Source organism: Lissotriton vulgaris, chromosome 11 (assembly GCF_964263255.1).
Source record: "Lissotriton vulgaris chromosome 11, aLisVul1.2, whole genome shotgun sequence".
NCBI classification, from domain to species: domain Eukaryota; kingdom Metazoa; phylum Chordata; class Amphibia; order Caudata; family Salamandridae; genus Lissotriton; species Lissotriton vulgaris.
The window spans coordinates 1,000,892,776-1,000,913,004 of NC_141699.1; the positions used below are offsets into that span (position 1 = coordinate 1,000,892,776).

Below are 20,229 nucleotides of genomic sequence, written 5' to 3' on the forward strand. Positions count from 1 at the left end.
TTTACTTCTTAAAAACAGATTTATTTGTGTTGTTCTTTGTCCCAAATGTTTGCAATATATATGTTTTAAAATGTTTTTCCTTGTTTTACTATAGTATGTTATGTTTGTGTACATCCTGCTATTATTCTGTATGTAAGATATTCTTTCTCACTTCACCTCCTGTTTTGCAATTTAGTTGTTTATAAATAGCTAAAATATGAATTAAAAAAAAATGTATGCAACAGTTATTAGGGGCAAGAGTCAACCAACTATGATAAGAAGTGAACTGAGCAAAAGAAAGATGTTCTCAGAGGGAACTGGAGAGATGGGTTTATTAAATGATACAGAAGGAGTAAAGTCTAGATAAAGACAGAGACTGGCGTAAATGTGAACACAGGGAATGCTAGAGAGGCATGTCTCCTTCCAAAGGAAAGTGGCAGAGTTGGATTATTGTCCTTTCCTCTTTTTGGGTTTTGTTCTAACATAATCTAGGTGGGCTCTCTATTGGGACACTGGTTGTCTTGACCAATAGCACGTTTTAATCCAGAGCTCTCATAGTTCCTAGGAATCTCTATGTTCACCTTCTTGGTCCTCCTATGAAATAATAATGTGTATACGAGCAAATTTCACTGGAAGAGAGGCCATCCAATATTACTTACCTGTAATATATAATTGTTTGCTCTTCAACGTTGTTTTCGAAAGGGGTGCCCTCTGTCTATAAAATAGCATATTGAATTCTGCAACCACTGTGAGTTCTACCTAAAATCTGTTGACATGAAGCAATTAAATAATATTTTTTTGATTAGTCACTGTTCTACAATTGTTCTTCACGCCCAGTTACAGATTGCGGTACAAAAGGGAGTGGTGATGGACGGAGCATCTGAATCAATTAAACACTCACATCCAGTCAAAAGATCTGGGTTTAATCCATCACCGTTCTTTAGCCCACTCTGCCACCCCAGTTCAGACATGGCTATATGCAAATCAGTCTGACCCTGTGCTTCATGGGACAGTCCAGCCCGAACTGCCAAGCCATGTCTTCCCTGGACCGGAAACAAGCTTCCAAGGACCGGTTTCTGGCATTCCAGCCGTCTTCAGCCCGGCTTGCTTGAATCCAGTGGCAAAGTGAGCAAGGGACTCACGTCTGAGCATACACTGTCACACTTATGGCGGCCAGAAGCGGTACAAAAGTATGAGGATCCCAAACAGCTCCCACTACAGCGTGTGTGCAGAACGTGGTCCTGGTCTTATTTCTCAGGGAAACTCTCCTCTTGTGTTCCCGGGTCGCCGTGTTCCTACGTTCTGCACACACGCGGTAGTGGGAGCTGTTTGGGATCCTTCCCCGGTTTTGCATCCATCCTTACCCAATCTGAGCTTTTTTGAAACTGATATACGCCTGGACGCAAGAACATATACATAATTTCCACATTGGATCCTACTACACTTTGAGAGAGCATTCCTCTATACGCGAATACGGATAAAAAAGACAATTTTCTACATAGTCACGGGCCCTGCTGGGTTGGAAGTATCACCGGTAGAGTGACTTAATGGCAAGTTGACCGTTAATACAGCCCTGAGGAGTCGCAGAGACACTGTTCCCACACGACGAAACATGTGTCGGCTGGTTGTGGAACTATTAAACCTTTCAAAGTACCTGTGCGGGAAAATCTGGCATTTTGTTCTGTAGTCTTTGGCTTTTCTGTGATTTGTGTGTCATAATTGTACACGACTGTGAATGGATCCACTTTTTATGTGTGCATAGGAAACACTGTAATGTCGCTACCCTTTTGTTAGTAAAGCGCTGGGCAGACTGTGGCTTTTTGTTTAAGTATTGATGTTAATCGGAGCCCGTGAAGGGGCTCCGATTAACAGCAATATTTAAACAAAAGGCCACAGTGGGCAGTCAGGAGGGTGGGGCCGCAGGGGGCACAGCGGCTGGGTAAACGAGCAGAACAGAAGTCAGGAGGGGCACAAAAACAAGGAAAAAACGAGTGGGACAGAGGGCAGAAGGGCACAAAAACGAGTGGGACAGAGGGCAGAAGGGCACAAAAACCAATCGGACAGAGGGCAGATGGGCACCAAAACGAGTGGGACAGATGGCAGAAGGGCACAAAAACGAGTGGTACAGATGGCAGAAAGGCACAAAAATGAGTGGGACAGAGGGCAGAAGGGCACAAAAACGAGAGGGACAGATGGCAGAAAGACACAAAAACCAGCGGGACAGATGGCAGAAGGGCACAAAAATGAGTGGGACAGAGGGCAGAAGGGCACAAAAACGAGTGGAACAGAGGGCAGAAGGGCACAAAAACTAGACGAGTGGGACATAGGGCAGAAGGGCACAAAAACGAGTGGGACAGATGGCAGAAAGGCACAAAAACAAGTGGGACAGATGGCAGAAGCACACAAAAACGAGTGGGACAGAGGGCAGAAGGGCACAAAAATGAGTGGGACAGATGGCCGAAGGGCACAAAAATGAGTGGGACAGATGGCAGAAGGGCACAAAAACGAGTGGGACAGAGGGCAGAATGGCACAAAAACGTGTAGAACAGAGGGCAGAAGGGCACAAAAACGAGTGGGACAGATGGCAGAAAGGCACAAAAACGAGTGGGACAGAGGGCAGCACAAAAAAGAGTGGGGCAGATGGCAGAAAGGCACAAAAACGAGTGGGACAGATGGCAAAAGGGCACAAAAACAAGTGGGACAGAGGGCAGAAGGGCACAAAAACGAGTGGGACAGATGGCAGAAAGGCACAAAAAATAGTGGGACAGAGGGCAGAAGGGCACAAAAACGAGTGGGACAGAGAGCAGAAGGGCACAAAAGCGAGTGGGACAGATGGCAGAAAGGCACAACAAATTGTGGGACAGAGGGCAGCACAAAAACGAGTGGGGCAGAGGGCAGCTGGACACAAAAATGAGTGGGGCAGATGGCAGAAAGGCATAAAAACAAGTGGAACAGAGAGCAGAATGGCACAAAAACGAGTGGGACAGATGGCAGAAGGGCACAAAAACGAGTGGGACAGAGGGCAGAAGGGCAAAAAACGAGTGGGACAGATGGCAGAAGGGCACAAAAACTAGTGGGACAGATGGCAGAAAGGCACAAAAACGAGTGGGACAGAGGGCAGAAGGGCCCAAAAACTAGTGGAACAGAGGACAGAAGGGCACAAAAACGAGTGGGACAGAGGGTAGAAGGGCCCAAAAACGTGTGGGACAGAGGGCAGAAGGGCACAAAAACGAGTGGAACAGAGGGCAGAAAGCTACAAAAACGAGTGGTACAGAGGGCAGAAGGGCACAAAAACGAGTGGGACAGATGGCAGAAAGGCACAAAAATGAGTGGGACGGAGGGCAGAAGGGCACAAAAATGAGTGGAACAGATGGCAGAAGGGCACAAAAACAAGTGCGACAGATGGCAGAAGGGCACAAAACGAGTGGGACAGAGGGCAGAAGGGCACAAAAACGAGTGGGACAGATGGCAGAAAGGCACAAAAACGAGTGGGACAGAGGGCAGCACAAAAAAGAGTGGGGCAGATGGCAGAAAGGCACAAAAACGAGTGGGACAGATGGCAAAAGGGCACAAAAACAAGTGGGACAGAGGGCAGAAGGGCACAAAAACGAGTGGGACAGATGGCAGAAAGGCACAAAAAATAGTGGGACAGAGGGCAGAAGGGCACAAAAACGAGTGGGGCAGAGAGCAGAAGGGCACAAAAGCGAGTGGGACAGATGGCAGAAAGGCACAAAAAATAGTGGGACAGAGGGCAGCACAAAAACAAGTGGGGCAGAGGGCAGCTGGACACAAAAACGAGTGGGGCAGATGGCAGAAAGGCATAAAAACAAGTGGAACAGAGAGTAGAAGGGCACAAAAACGAGTGGGACAGAGGGCAGAAGGGCAAAAAAACGAGTGGGACAGATGGCAGAAGTGCACAAAAACGAGTGGGACAGATGGCAGAAAGGCACAAAAACGAGTGGGACAGAGGGCAGAAGGGCCCAAAAACTAGTGGAACAGAGGACAGAAGGGCCCAAAAACGAGTGGGACAGAGGGTAGAAGGGCCCAAAAACGAGTGGGACAGAGGGCAGAAGGGCACAAAAACAAGTGGAACAGAGGGCAGAAAGCTACAAAAACGAGTGGTACAGAGGGCAGAAGGGCACAAAAACCAGTGGGACAGATGGCAGAAAGGCACAAAAATGAGTGGGACGGAGGGCAGAAGGGCACAAAAATGAGTGGAACAGATGGCAGAAGGGCACAAAAACAAGTGGGAAAGAGGGCAGAAGGGCACAAGGGCACAAAAACTAGTGGGACAGAGGGTAGAAGGGCCCAAAAACGAGTGGGACAGAGGGCAGAAGGGCACAAAAACGAGTGGAACAGAGGGCAGAAACCTACAAAAACGAGTGGGACAGAGGGTAGAAAGGCAAAAAACGAGGGGAAAGCAAAATGGAACAGAGGGCAGAAAGGCACAAAAAACAAGGGGAAAACGAAGTGGATAAGGCAGAAAAGCACAAAAACGAGTGGGACAGAGGGTAGAAGGTCACAAAAAACAGTGGCACAGAGGGCAGACGGGCACAAAAAACTAATGGCACAGAGGGAAAATACAGAATACAGAAATATAGGGGCAGCTAAGAACAGAAGGCAGAACGGGCAGAGAGACACGGGGCAGCGAGGCGATGGGAACAGAAGGGAAAACTGGGCAGAGACACGGGCAGCAACGGGTACAGAGGGAAAGACCGGGCAGAGAGAGCACAGGGACAGCGAGGGGAACAGAGTGAAGAAAAAGTGCATGGACCACGTACAGGCAGCGGGGAAGACAGACAACAGCAGTCAGAGACACAGCAATGAAAATACAGGCAATACAATACATTTGCAAACTGCCTTTAAGACCCTTATTTTGGCTCTGTATGTGTGAAAATGCACTACCTTTTCACTTTTCAAAGTAAACGTTTTGAGTGCCATTTGGCACCGCAGACACGCACGGTTTGGTTCCTGGCGCACAATGCCATGGTTGCAACGCACAGAGACCCTCCACTGCCGCACACAAAGGAAAAAAAATAGAGGGAACATTGGTTGCCACAGGTCTTTTTTTTATTTTGAAAGGCTGGTTTCTCTAAATATAGTACTCCATTTCATTTGTAATTCATGATTATGTTTTTGTTACTCTTTTGAGAGTTATTGATATGCATTAGCTATACATATGAAATTAATGTTTTTTGAGTGTTCTTATGCATTCTTTTAATAGATGTAGCTGTGTTTCCTTATGTAATCTTTTTATTTTTTACTTGCGAATCTGTTGGATACATAATTGTATATTTTTACAGAAACTCAAAAAAAATGGAAATTTTTGCTAATAATGTTACCAGTGAGATTCAAGCAATTCACCTCAGAAATAAAGAAACAAGTGCCCTATTACCACAAATGAATTTAAAGATACGAGTAGTTAACTGAATCACAGGGCGTAAAGTTGACAAAAAAGCAGAGACTGAAGAAAATGGGAACACGTGGACTGGAAAAGAGATACATTTCTTAACTGGGTGCAGGTTCATACCCAAAAAAAGTGCATAGCATATTTTATTTGACATTTATGCATCAGTTTGTCCTTCAGGTTCCTCTAAACCGAGGATCTATTTTGATCTGTTAATATATCAGTCTATGGGGCATATTAGCAAGGAACCTCGTTAAAATTGTCACTGTTTTATCGGCAGGAAACTGCCGATAAAACGGCGATAATGGGCTTGCTCATATGCATTACAGAATTCCTATAGAATCGAAGGTTAGATGTGCAGGACATCTAACCTGGGATTTCATAGGAATTCTATAACGCATATTAGCAAGCCCATTATCGTCGTTTTATTGGCAGTTTCCTGCCGATAAAACGGCGATAATTTTAACGAGGTTCCTTGCTAATATGCCCCCCATGTTTGTTGTTCAATTATCGAAAAAGTTCAATCTGCATTTGTTTTAAATTATTATTTTTTCTTTAGTCTGGTTGTAACTTTTTTTTCACTAGTGGTATAATTATATATATACACGTCTTTAATCATAAAATATAATTCTTCTTTTGTGAGTTAGCTAATTCTAGAGAGCCAAAGAAAATAAGTGAAAGGTTTTCCAAATAACAAGGGCAGTCAAAAGCAAGAAATTAAGGTTACAAGAGACGAAAGCAAGTAACATATTCACACAAAGGGAGCACATGACACAGAGTGACTGTTACAGAACAAATATATTTGAGTACAAGGCAGAGACTGAAGTGCATAGGGCCACATGAAATTAGAGATAGATACGTTTTTGAAGAAATTGCAGGATCCTTCTTCTCAAAAGGGGTATAGAACAGTTTATTACCATGTCTTCCTATAATTGTTGCTTGGTTGTACTCTCTTGACATCATCATTGGGTACTGTGACATTAAATGCACAATTGCACGATCCATAACATAGCTCTCACTGTTTTCAAGGATTGATTTTTTCAAAATTATTTTACTAATATGAAATAATAAGGTGAGCCAGTACAACCACTGCTAGAAAGTGCTAGAAGAGATGATTTTCCATCTTCCTTGCCAGCAATAACATTGTACATCCTCTTCTACATAGTCTAGCTGTGAGGTGTGGCCTCTATCTATAAATTAGCATATGCAAGTCTTGTACATCATCATGATCTTCTATACTCTCATGGGCCTGAAGGAGGCAAATCTAATGCTTTTTTCAGATACTCATAATTCTAGATTATTTCTTCAGATCCCATCAGTATCAGTGTAGAGCCACTGTCACAATGATAGGAAATACTTTGATTAGGGTTACAAGCTTGTCAGATTTTTTGTTAGATACTTTTGCTCTTTAACAATTTGTCAAGTAGGTTTCTCTTAACTGAGAAACCTGTTTTATTTGTTAAAAACAGATTTATTTGTGTTGTTTTTTGTCCCAAATGTTTGCAGTATATATTTTTTAAAATGTGTTTTTTTGTTTCAATAGTGTTATGTTAGTGTACGTCTTGCTATTATTCTGTATTTAAGTTATTCTTTCTCATTTCATGGATCTCCTGTTTTGCAATATACTTGTTTATAAATAGCTAAAATATGAATTTAAAAAAATTAATGCAACTGGTATTAGGGGCAAGAGTCAACCAACTATGATAAGAAGTGAACTGAACAAAAGAAAGATGTTCTCAGAGGGAACTGGAGAGATGGGTTTATTAAATGATACACAAAGAGTAAAGTCTGCATAAAGACAGAGACTGGTGTAAATGTGAACACAGGGAGTGCTAGAGAGGCATGTCTCCTTCCAAAGGAAAGTGGCAGAGTTGGATTATTGCCATTTCCTCTTTATGAGTTTTGATCTAACATAATCTGGGTCGGCTCTCCATTGGGAAACTGATTGTCTTGACCAATAGCACGTTTTAATCCAGAGCTCTCATAGTTCCTAGGAATCGCTATGTTCACCTTCTTGGTCCTCCTATGAAATAATAATGTGTATAGGAACACCTTTCACTGGAAGAGAGGCCATCCAATATTACTTACCCGTAATATCTAATTGTTTGCTCTTCAACGTTATTTTCGAAAGGCATGCCCTCTGTCTATAAAATAGCATATTGAATTCTGCAACCATTGTGAGATCTTCCTGAAATCTGTTGACATGAAGCAATTATTTAATATCTTTTTGATTAGTCACTTTTCTACAATTGTTCTTCAAGACCAGTTACAGATTGCAGCATCTATCTATTGCCACCATCACAATGATGAGAGATCCCTAGAATTGGATCACATGGTTGCGGTGGAATTAGTTTTCACATTTCATTTGTAATTCATGATTATGTTTTTGTTACTCTTTTGAGAGTTATTGATACGCATTAGCTATAAATATGAAAATTAATATTTTTTGAGTGTTCTTATGCATTCTTTCAATAGATGTAGCTGTGTTTCCTTATGTAATCTTTTTCTTTTTTACTTGTGAATCTCTTGGATTCATAATTGTATATTTCTACAGAAACTCAAAAAAGAAAAATGGAAATTTTTTCAACTAATTTTACCAGTGAGATTCAAGCACTTCACCTCAGAAATAAAGAAACAAGTGCCATATTCCCACAAATGAACTTAAAGATACAAGTAGTTAACTGAATCACAGTGGCATATTACCAACGAGTAGCAATATTTATCGCTAACTAGGCTTAGCAACGATTTTTTTATCGCAAAGAATCGCCGGAAATTATCGCTGAGATAACGTGCTATTAGCAACGTTTATCTCCAAAGCGATAATTTTTCCGGCGATAGCGTGATTATCACTGAGAATACAGCAATATTCACGCATTAGCGATGAAATGCTCTTAGCCATGTTATCCACCTCCCATTGGATAAAATGGCTAAGAACTGGTCTGAGCAGGCGTTAGTTTTTGGCGATAGCGGGAATATTTTCATTGCTACGCCCGCCTTGCTAATAGGGGATAGCGACGTTAGCGACTGCTTTCAGTCGCTAACGGGTTGGGTACGCCCACTTTGCATGTCATTAGCGATAAATATCGCTGACATGCAAAGCGGGCCCCAAACCGTTCGCTATCGCCTAAAAGCTGTCGCTAACATCAGTTAGCGACAGCTTGCTAATGTAGCGATAGAATTATCGCCACTTAGCAGCCGAAAACAGCTGCTAAACAGGCGATAATTGCCTATGGCCCCCCTTGGTAATATGCCCCACAGTGTATAAAGTTGACAAAAAGGCAGAGACTGAAGAAAAGGGGAACAAGTGGACTGGAAAAGAGATACCTTTCTTAGCTGAGTGCAGGTTCTTACCCAAAAAAGTGCATAGCATAGTTTATTAGACATTTATGCATCCATTTGTCCTTCAGGTTCCACTAAACCGAGGACCTATTTTGATCTGTTAATAAAAGTTATGGGCCTCATTTATGAGGCAGTGGGTCACTTTTACGCTGCCGGTGCGTCACTTTTTGTGACACACCAGCAGCGTAAAAAATGTGCCTTGTTGCACCATATTTACAAAGTGTCGCATCTAGGTAGATGCGTCACTTTGTAAACCCCTGCTCTACATTATACCTACGAGCTTGCCCCATGTGAAAGGACACATTGCTGGAGTTGCGTCACTTTTGTGACACACTCCAGCAATGCGTCACTTTTGTGCCATACAGATACGTCAGAAATACTGACGTATCTGTAACTCCTTGCGCCATGATGCGTCACACTGTAAATATGACGCATCATTTGTGTCGCAAGGAGGGCGCAGTGAAAAGTGACACATCGCTGTTTTCACGCAGCGATGCGTCACTTTTCATAAATTAGGCCCCAAGGGGCATATTACCAAGGGCCTTATCGCCGCTTTAGCGGGAATTTTTCCCGCTAAAGCGGCAATAATTTTATCGCCCTATTACCTAGCTGTCGCTAACACGAGTTAGCGACAGCTAGTAGGAGATATCGATCATCTTGGGGCCCAGTTTGCATGTCAAGGATAGTTATCGCTAATGACATGCAAAGTGGGTGTGCCAAGATGTTAGCGACTGGAAACAGTCGCTAACATCGCTATCTCCTAATACCAACTTTTGGAAATATTCGCGCTAAGCGCGAATATCTCCAAAAGCTAACGTCTGGCCAGAGCAGTTCCAATGGTAGCTCGGTAATGCATGAATATCGCTGATTTTTCCGCGATATTCATGCATTTCGGCCGATTTTTATCGCTTAGGAGATAAACCATGATAATAGCAAGGCTCCTAAGCGATAAAAATAGGCGATGCACAGCGTTAAAATAATAGCCGCTAACTAAGCATAGCGATAATTATCGCTTATGCTTGGTAATATGCCCCCATGTTTGTTGTTCAATTATCCAAAACGTTCCATCTGCATTTGTTTTAAATTATTTCTTTTTCTTTAATCTGGTTATAACTTTTTTTCACTAGTGGTATAATTGTATATATACACATCTTTAATCATAAAATACTAGCAGCCCGTCCCGACGTTGTCCGGGTGTGAATTGCTGCCGGCCAGTAGTATATTGTTTTGTAGGATTTCGTTTTGATAGCATTTCTTATCTGTGACAGGCCTGTGAAACGCTCCAATTCACAGTGCACTGCTGATGCACTTAAGAGTGCGCTTTCAGTAGTGTGTGAACTCGAGTTTCCCTACTTTATTTTTCCTTGCAATATTATATAGCGCGAACTCGACAAAATGGCATGAGCACAATTTACATTACAGAAGAACACATTCATTTGTGGTAGGCACGGTGAGACAAAGCGATTTGCCTGGAATCGCAGGATGTTGAGCTGATGCCGAGATTCGAACGTGGGTCCCCAGCTCTAAAGTTCGCAATTCTAGAACTTGTGGCGGGAGGTGTGTCTAAAAGTGTATGTCGGTGCTGGCCATCAAAAAGAGAGACCTTTGCATTTTTCAAATGGGTGGTGAAAAAATATGAGTATGTTGCTGGAGATGTGGGCCGCCGTTCCACCAATGTACTTACCGGGGGAGGGTAAATATCCATTATTCCGCAACTTTCTTTCCGCATACCATCACTCCGCATACTTTCATAACGAAAGTACCATGACTCCGCAATGCCATTATAACGCATGGCATTACATTTTATATGTTTTTACCATGCATACATTTACACCGAAATTCGTTGTAAATGCATGAATGGTAAAAGCATGTTTTTTAGAAATGTTTGGATAAGGTAAGTATGGGTATAGGGGTATATGTTTTGGGGTACTGAGGTATATGTGTTGGGGTGTTTGGGTATTTTAAGGGTTCAGATAAAGTTTTGGATTATGGGGTACAAGGGTAGTTTTAGGGTTTCGGGATAGGTATGGGGTTTGGGGTACTGGGGTATTTTTACGGTTCAGGGCTAGGTTTGGGTTTTGGGGTATAGGGGTATTTTTAGGGTTCAGGGGTAGGTTTAGGTTTTGGGGTACAGGTGTATTTTAAGGGTTCAGGGCTAGGTTTGAGTTTTGGGGTACAGGGGTATTTTTAGGGTTCAGGGCTAGGTTTGGGTTTTGGGGTACAGGGGTATTTTAGGGTTCAGGGGTAGGTTTGGGTTTTGGGGTACAGGGTATTTTTAGGGTTCAGGGCTAGGTTTGGGTTTTGGGGTACAGGGGTATTTTTAGGGTTCAGGGGTAGGTTTGGGTTTTGGGGTACAGGGGTATTTTAAGGGTTCAGGGCTAGGTTTGGGTTTTGGGGTACAGGGGTATTTTAGAGTTCAGGGGTAGGTTTGGGTTTTGGGGTACAGTGGTATTTTTAGGGTTCAGGGCTAGGTTTGGGTTTTAGGGTACAGGGGTATTTTTAGGGTTCAGGGTGTAGGTTTTGGGTTTGAGGTACAGGGGTGTTTATAGGGTTCAGGGCTACGTTTGGGTTTTGGAGTACAGGGGTATTTTAAGGGTTTAGGGATGGGTTTGGGTTTTGGGGTACAGGGTATATTTGTAGGGTTAAGATGGGTTAGTGTTTAAGGGTGTTGGAGTACTTTAAGGAGTAAGGGTGGGTTATGATTATGGGGTGCAGGGGTATTTAAAGGGAACAGGGTGGGATTAGCACACGATATGAGACATGGCATGAAGGGCGGAATGTACCACACGCCCCCAGCGTTTGTCATGCCCCCAGCACACGCCCATAGCCCAACGCAGACACGCCCACAAGGGACTACTTTGCTGGCACGTTTTTTTTACCTCTTAAATGTATATGGTGGGCATCTGCATGGCCTATGTCCTTCTGCTGCAACTGCCCTTTCCAACGCTGTATTGGGTGTTGTGATTGGTGCTGTGGTTCCTCAGATTACCCGCCTCAAAGGTTTGGGCTCTCTCTTTATTATATTAGTATGGATATGGATAATTCTTCTTTTGTGAGTTAGCTAATTCTAGAGAACCAAACAAAATAAGTGAAAGGTTTTCCAAATAACAAGGGCAGTCAGAAGCAAGAAATTAAGGTTACAAGGGACAAAAGCAAGTAACATATTCAGACAAAGGGAGCACATGACACAGAGTGACTGCTAAAGAACAAATATATTTGAGTACAAGACAGAGACTGAAGTGCGTAGGGCCACAGGAAATTGGAGATAGATACGTTTTTTAAAAGATTGCAGGATCCTTCTTAACAAAAGTGGTACAAAACAGTTTATTACCATTTCTTCCTACAATTTTTGCTTGGTTATACTCTCTTGACATCATCATTAGGTACTGTGACATTAAATGCACAATTGCCCGATCCATAACATAGCTCTCACTGTTTTCAAGGATTGATTTTTTCAAAATTCTTTTACTAATATGAAATAATAAGGTGAGCCAGTGCAACCACTGCTAGAAAGTGCTAGAAGAGAGGATTTTCCATCTTCCTTGCCAGCAATAACATTGTACATCCTCTTCTACATAGTCTAGCTGTGAGGTGTGGCCTCTATCTATAAATTTGCATATGCAAGTCTTGTACATCATCATGATCTTCTATACTCTGATGGGCCTGATGGAGGCAAATCTAATGCTTTTCTCAGATGCTCATAATTCTAGATTATTTCTTCAGATCCCATCAGTATCAGTGTAGAGCCACCGTCACAATGATAGGAAATACTTTGATTAGGGTTACAAGCTTGTCAGATTTTTTGTTAGATACTTTCGCTCTTTAACAATTTGTCAAGTAGGTTTCCCTAACTGAGAAACCTGTTTTATTTGTTAAAAACAGATTTATTTGTGTTGATTTTTGTCCTAAATGTTTGTAGTTTATATTTTTATAATGTGTCTTCTTGTTTTACTATAGTGTGTTATGTTAGTGTACGTCTTGCTATTATACTGCATGTAAGTTATTCTTTCTCACTTCATGGATATTCTGTTTTGCAATTTAGTTGTTTATAATTAGCTAAAATATGAATTAAAAAAAATTAATGCAACTGTTATTAGGAGCAAGAGTCAACCAACTATGATAAGAAGTGAACTGAACAAAAGAAAGGTTTTCTCGGAGGGAACTGGAGAGATGGGTTTATTAAATGATACAGAAGGAGTAAAGTTTGCATAAAGACAAAGACTGGTGTAAATGTGAACACAGGGAGTGCTAGAGAGGCATGTCTCCTTCCAAAGGAAAGTGGCAGAGTTGGATTACTGCCCTTTCCTCTTATTGGGTTTTGTTCTAACATAATCTAGGTGGGCTCTCCATTGGGAAACTGATTGTCTTGACCAATAGCAAGTTTTAATCCAGAGCTCTCATAGTTCTTAGGAATCGCTATGTTCACCTTCTTGGTCCTCCTATGAAATATTAATGTGTATAGGAGCACCTTTCACTGGAAGAGAGGCCATCCAATATTACTTACCCGTAATATCTAATTGCTTGCTCTTCAAAGTAGTTTTCGAAAGGCGTGCCCTCTGTCTATAAAATAGCATATTGAATTCTGCAACCTCTGTGAGATCTTCCTAAAATCTGTTGACATGAAGCAATTAAACAATATTTTTTTGATTAGTCACTGTTCTACAATTGTTCTTCACACCCAGTTACAGATTGCAGTATCTATGTATTGCCACCATCACAATGATGAGAGATCCCTAGAATTGGATCACATGTTTGCGGTTGAATTAGTTAGTTACCACAGGTCTTTTTTTTATTTTGAAAGGCAGGTTTCTCTTAATGTAGTAAAACATTTTATTTGTAATTCATGATTATGTTTTTGTTACTCTTTTGAGAGTTATTGATATGCATTAGCTAAAAATATGAAATTAATGTTTTTTGAGTGTTCTTATGCATTCTTTCAATAGATGTAGGTGTGTTTCCTTATGTATTTTCTTTCTTTTTTACTTGCGAACCTCTTGGATTCATAATTGTATATTTTTACAGAAACTCAAAAAGAAAAATGGAATTTTTTTCAACTAATTTTACCAGTGAGATTCAAGCAATTCACCTCAGAAATAAAGAGCCAACAGCCTGATTCATGTACATGCCGTTTTGCGTGTCCCTAATAGCGAATCATAGCGAATCGCTATTGAAGACACGCAAAACGGCATTCATGTAGGAATTGCTACTTAAATAGCGATTCCTACATTATTATTATTATTATTATTATTAAGCTGTTTTATAGCGCGCACAATTACTCCGGAGTATCCTGGCGCGGAAAGAGGGGAACAGTAGACGCAGAGCATAGATCAGCAAACATACTAGACAGCTATTCTAAACAGGTGAGTCTTCAGCGCTTTTTTAAAAGCAGTGAATTCGTCAATGCAGCGTAGAGCCGCAGGGAGGGCGTTCCATGCGCGCGCGGCCTTTACAGTCACAGAGTGGCCTCCCAGCCGAACACGCTGGAAGCGCGGGACCAGCAGCAGATGTTGAGCTGCTGAGCGTAAATCTCTGTTAGGGAAGTACCGCGTGAAACGTTTCATCAGATAGGCAGGGCCACACCCATTGATGGCTTTATGGGCCAGAGTCAGAATTTTGAAGGTAATACGATGCTGTACCGGCAGCCAATGCAGGCTCTCCAGATAACTTCTAACACTGATCCGCCTGATCACTGAACACTGATCCGTTCTTTATTTGCGAGTAGCAATTTGCTACTCGCAAATACTCCCCAATCATTCCTATGGGCCAAGAGGCCCATTGGAATGAATGGGGATTTGCGAGTAGCAATTTGCTACTCGCAACTGAGATAGCGATTTTAAGGGTGCCAGGGGTGTCCAAAGGACGCCCTGTAGCACCCCTAAAATGCACTTTTGGACAGGTGTTGCGCACACACATGTCCAAAGGACATGTGTGTGTGCTACATGCAACTTTGAATGATGCTTTTAAAAGCATTTTTCTGAGTTTTTGCTATTTACCGACAGGTCTGACCTGTCGGTAAATAGCGGCCCCAAATGTCCAAAATCGCAATTTTGTTGTGTGTCATGAATAGCATTTGAGGAATCTCTATTAGAGATTCCTTAAATGCCATTCCACGCAAATATGCGAATTCTTACATAGCAATTTTTGCATTTGGTATCATGAATACCAAATGCAAAAATCGCACTCGCTAAGGGCCAGATTCTGAGAATCTGGCCCTTTGCGAGTGCAATTTACCTACATGAATCAGGCTGTATGTGCCCTATTCCCACAAATGAACTTAAATATACAAGTAGTTAACTGAATCACAGTGTATAAAGTTGACAAAAATGCAGAGACTGAGGAAAAGGGGAACACGTGGACTGGAAAAGAGATACCTTTCTTACCTGAGTGCAGGTTCTTACCCCAAAAAGTGCATAGCATAGTTTATTAGACATTTATGCATCTGTTTGTGCTTCAGGTTCCACTAAACCGAGGACCTATTTTGATCTGTTAATAAAAGTGTATGGGGCATATTACCAACAAGTAGCGATATTTATCGCTAAATAGGCTTAGCGTCGATTTTTTTATCGCTGCCTATCGCTGGATATGTTAGCGGAGAAAGCATGCTATTAGCAACGTTTTTCTCCATTGTGCTAAAATATCCAGCGATAGCGGCGAAATGCGTGAATATCGCTGAGAATACAGCGATATTCACGCATTAGCAAGGAAATGCTCTTAGCCATGTTATCCACCTCCCATTGGATAACATGGCTAAGAACTGGTCTGGGCAGGTGTTAGTATTTAGAGATATTCGCGCTTAGCATGAATATATCCAACGCTACGCCTGCTTTGCTAATAGGCGATAGCGACGTTAGCGACTGCTTTCAGTCGCTAACTGGTTGGGTACGCCCACTTTGCATGTCATCAGCAAAAAACATCGCTGACATGCAAAGCGGGTCTCAAAACGCTCGCTATCGCCTAAAAGCTGTCGCTAACATCAGTTAGCCACAGCTTGCTAATAGGGCGATATAATTATCACCTCTTAGCGGCCAAAAACAACCGCTAAATCGGTGATAATTGCCTATAGCCCCCCTTGGTAATATGCCCTATAATTCCTCTTTTGTGAGTTATCTAATTCTAGAGAACCAAACAAAATAAGTGAAATGTTTTCCAAATAACAAGGGCAGCCAGAAGTAAGAAATTAAGGTTACAAGGGACGAAAGCAAGTAACATATTCACACAAAGGGAGCACATGACACAGAGTGGCTCTTACAGAACAAATATATTTGAGTAGTAGGCAGAGACTGAAATGCATAGGGCCACAGGAAATTGGAGATAGATATGTTTTTGAAGAGATTGCAGGATCCTTCTTCACAAAAGGGGTACAGAACAGTTTATTACCATTGCTTCCTACAATTGTAGCTTGGTTGTACTCTCTTGACATCATCATTAGGTACTGTGACATTTAATGCACAATTGCCCGATCCATAACATAGCTCGCACTGTTTTCAAGGATTGATTTTTTCAAAATTCTTTTACTAATATGAAATAATAAGGTGAGCCAGTGCAACCACTGCTAGAAAGTGCTAGAAGAGAGGATTTTCCATCTTCCTTGCCAGCAATAACATTGTACATCCTCTTCTACATAGTCTAGCTGTGAGGTGTGGCCTCTATCTATAAATTTGCATATGCAAGTCTTGTACATCATCATGATCTCCTATACTCTGATGGGCCTGATGGAGGCAAATCTAATGCTTTTCTCAGATGCTCATAATTCTAGATTATTTCTTCAGATCCCATCAGTATCAGTGTAGAGCCACCGTCACAATGATAGGAAATACTTTGATTAGGGTTACAAGCTTGTCAGATTTTTTGTTAGATACTTTCGCTCTTTATCAATTTGTCAAGTAGGTTTCTCTTAACTGCGAAACCCGTTTTATTTGTTAAAAACAGATTTATTTGTGTTGATTTATGTCCCAAATGTTTGTAGTTTATATTTTTATGATGTGTTTTCTTCTTTTATTATAGTGTGTTATGTTAGTGTACGTCTTGCAATAATACTGCATGTAAGTTATTCTTTCTCACTTCATTGATCTTCTGTTTTGCAATTTAGTTGTTTATAATTAGCTAAAATATGAATTAAAAAAAATTAATGCAACTGTTATTAGGAGCAAGAGTCAACCAACTAAGATAAGAAGTGAACTGAACAAAAGAAAGATTTTCTCGGAGGGAACTGGAGAGATGGGTTTATTAAATGATACAGAAGGAGTAAAGTCTGCATAAAGACAGAGACTGGTGTAAATGTGAACACAGGGAGTGCTAGAGAGGCATGTCTCCTTCCAAAGGAAAGTGGCAGAGTTGGATTACTGCCCTTTCCTCTTATTGGGTTTTGTTCTAACATAATCTAGGTGGGCTCTCCATTGGGAAACTGATTGTCTTGACCAATAGCAAATTTTAATCCAGAGCTCTCATACAGCCTAATTCATCAAGGCCAAATCGGCTCGCAAAGGGCCAGATTCTGAGAATCTGGCCCTTTGCGAGTGCGATTTTTGCATTTTGGATTCATCATCCCAAATGCAAATGCAAAAATCGCTGATTGCGATCTCGCAATTTTGCGAGGACTTACATTTAAGGAATCTCTATTTGAGATTCCTTAAATGCAATTCATCATGCAAAATTATTTTGCGAATTCGCAATTTTCTGGCCGCAATTTACCGCGAGGTCAAACCTCGCAGTAAATTGCGAAAACTCAGAAAAATGCATTTAAATGCATTTTTCTGAGTTGCATGTTACACACACACATGTCCTTTGGACATGTGTGTGTGCAACACCTGTGAAAATTTCCATTTTAGGGGTGCTACAGGGTGTCCTTTGGACACCCCTGGCACCCTTTAAATGGCAATCTTATTTGCGATTAGCAATTTGCTAATCGCAAATAAGGAATACTCCCCATTCATTCCTATGGGGCTTTTGGCCCATAGGAATGAATAGCGAGTTATTCCTTATTTGCGATTAGCAATTTGCTAATCGCAAATAAGGAATATGTAGGAATCGCATTTTATTTTGCGATTCCTACATGAATCCCGTTTTGCGAGTCCTTAATAGCGATTCGCTATGAATCGCTATTAGGGCCTCGCAAAACGGGATGATGATGAATCAGGCTGATAGTTCTTAGGAATCGCTATCTTCACCTTCTTGGTCCTCCTATGAAATATTAATGTGTATAGGAGCACCTTTCACTGGAAGAGAGGCCATCCAATATTACTTACCCGTAATATCTAATTGCTTGCTCTTCAAAGTAGTTTTCGAAAGGCGTGCCCTCTGTCTATAAAATAGCATATTGAATTCTGCAACCTCTGTGAGATCTTCCTAAAATCTGTTGACATGAAGCAATTACATAATATTTTTTTGATTAGTCACTGTTCTACAATTGTTCTTCACACCCAGTTACAGATTTCAGCATCTATGTATTGCCACCATCACAATAATGAGAGATCCCTGGAATTAGATCACATGGTTGCGGTTGAATTTGTTAGTTACCACAGGTCTTTTTTTATTTTGAAAGGCAGGTTTCTCTTAATGTATTACTCTATTTTATTTGTAATTCATGATTATGTTTTTGTTACTCTTTTGGGAGTTATTGATATGCATTAGCTAAAAATATGAAATTAATGTTTTTTGAGTGTTCTTATGCATTCTTTCAATAGATGTAGGTGTGTTTCCTTATGTAATTTTTTTCTTTTTTACTTGCGAACCTCTTGGATTCATAATTGTATATTTTTACAGAAACTCAAAAAGAAAAATGGAAATTTGTTCAACTAATTTTACCAGTGAGATTCAAGCAATTCACCTCAGAAATAAAGAGCCAAGTGCCCTATTCCCACAAATGAACTTAAAGATACAAGTAGTTAACTGAATCACAGTGTATAAAGTTGACAAAAATGCAGAGACTGAGGAAAAGGGGAACACGTGGACTGGAAAAGAGATACCTTTCTTACCTGAGTGCAGGTTCTTACCCAAAAAAGTGCATAGCATAGTTTATTAGACATTTATGCATCTGTTTGTCCTTCAGGTTCCACTAAACCGAGGACCTATTTTGATCTGGTAATAAAAGTGTATGGGGCATATTACCAACAAGTAGCGATATTTATCGCTAAATAGCCTTAGTGTCGATTTTTTTATCGCTGCCTATCGCTGGATATGTTAGCGGAGAAAGCATGCTAATAGCAACGTTTTCTCCATTGTGCTAAAATATCCAGCGATAGCGGCGAAATGCGTGAATATCGCTGAGAATACAGCGATATTCACGCATTAGCAATGAAATGCTCTTAGCCATGTTATCCACCTCCCATTGGATAATATGGCTAAGAAATGGTCTGGGCAGGTGTTAGTATTTGGAGATATTCGCGCTTAGCGTGAATATTTCCAATGCTATGCATGCCTTGCTAATAGGCGATAGCGACGTTAGCGACTGCCTTCAGTCACTAACTGGTTGGGTTCGCCCACATTGTATGTCATCAGCGATAAACATGGCTGACATGCAAAGCGGGTCTCAAACCGCTCGCTATCGCCTAAAAGCTGTCGCTAACATCAGTTAGCCACAGCTTGCTAATAGGGCGATATAATAATCGCCGCTTAGCGGCCAAAAACGGCCGCTAAATCGGTGATAATTGCCTGTAGCTCCCCTTGGTAATATGCCCCATAATTCTTCTTTTGTGAGTTAGCTAATTCTAGAGAACCAAACAAAATAAGTGAAATGTTTTCCAAATAACAAGGGCAGCCAGAAGCAAGAAATTAAGGTTACAAGGGACGAAAGCAAGTAACATATTCACACAAAGGGAGCACATGACACAGAGTGGCTCTTACAGAACAAATATATTTGAGTACAAGGCAGAGACTGAAATGCATAGGGCCACAGGAAATTGCAGATAGATATGTTTTTGAAGAGATTGCAGGATCCTTCTTCACAAAAGGGGTTCAGAGCAGTTTATTACCATTTCTTCCTACAATTGTTGCTTGGTTGTACTCTCTTGACATCATCATTAGGTACTGTGACATTAAATGCACAATTGCCCGATCCATAACATAGCTCGCACTGTTTTCAAGGATTGATTTTTTCAAAATTCTTTTACTTATATGAAATAATAAGGTGAGCCAGTGCAACCACTGCTAGAAAGTGCTAGAAGAGAGGATTTTCCATCTTCCTTGCCAGCAATAACATTGTACATCCTCTTCTACATAGTCTAGCTGTGAGGTGTGGCCTCTATCTATAAATTTGCATATGCAAGTCTTGTACATCATCATGATCTTCTATACTCTGATGGGCCTGATGGAGGCAAATCTAATGCTTTTCTCAGATGCTCATAATTCTAGATTATTTCTTCAGATCCCATCAGTATCAGTGTAGAGCCACCGTCACAATGATAGGAAATACTTTGATTAGGGTTACAAGCTTGTTAGATTTTTTGTTAGATACTTTCGCTTTTTAACAATTTGTCAAGTAGGTTTCTCTTAACTGAGAAACCCGT

General features: G+C 41.2%; 4 non-coding genes across 4 annotated transcripts; all 4 read left to right on the plus strand.

Moving 5' to 3' along the window:
* Positions 1-6,779: 6,779 nt before the first annotated feature.
* LOC147683865 (U7 small nuclear RNA) lies at positions 6,780-6,837 on the plus strand. Its single transcript, XR_015301938.1, has one exon. It is a non-coding gene; the product is annotated as a U7 small nuclear RNA (small nuclear RNA).
* Positions 6,838-12,532: 5,695 nt separating this feature from the next.
* Positions 12,533-12,589, plus strand: LOC147683866 (U7 small nuclear RNA). The gene has a single exon (XR_015301956.1). It is a non-coding gene; the product is annotated as a U7 small nuclear RNA (small nuclear RNA).
* Positions 12,590-16,578: 3,989 nt separating this feature from the next.
* LOC147683867 (U7 small nuclear RNA) lies at positions 16,579-16,636 on the plus strand. The gene has a single exon (XR_015301959.1). It is a non-coding gene; the product is annotated as a U7 small nuclear RNA (small nuclear RNA).
* A 3,535-nt stretch (positions 16,637-20,171) lies between these two features.
* Positions 20,172-20,229, plus strand: LOC147683868 (U7 small nuclear RNA). Its single transcript, XR_015301952.1, has one exon. It is a non-coding gene; the product is annotated as a U7 small nuclear RNA (small nuclear RNA).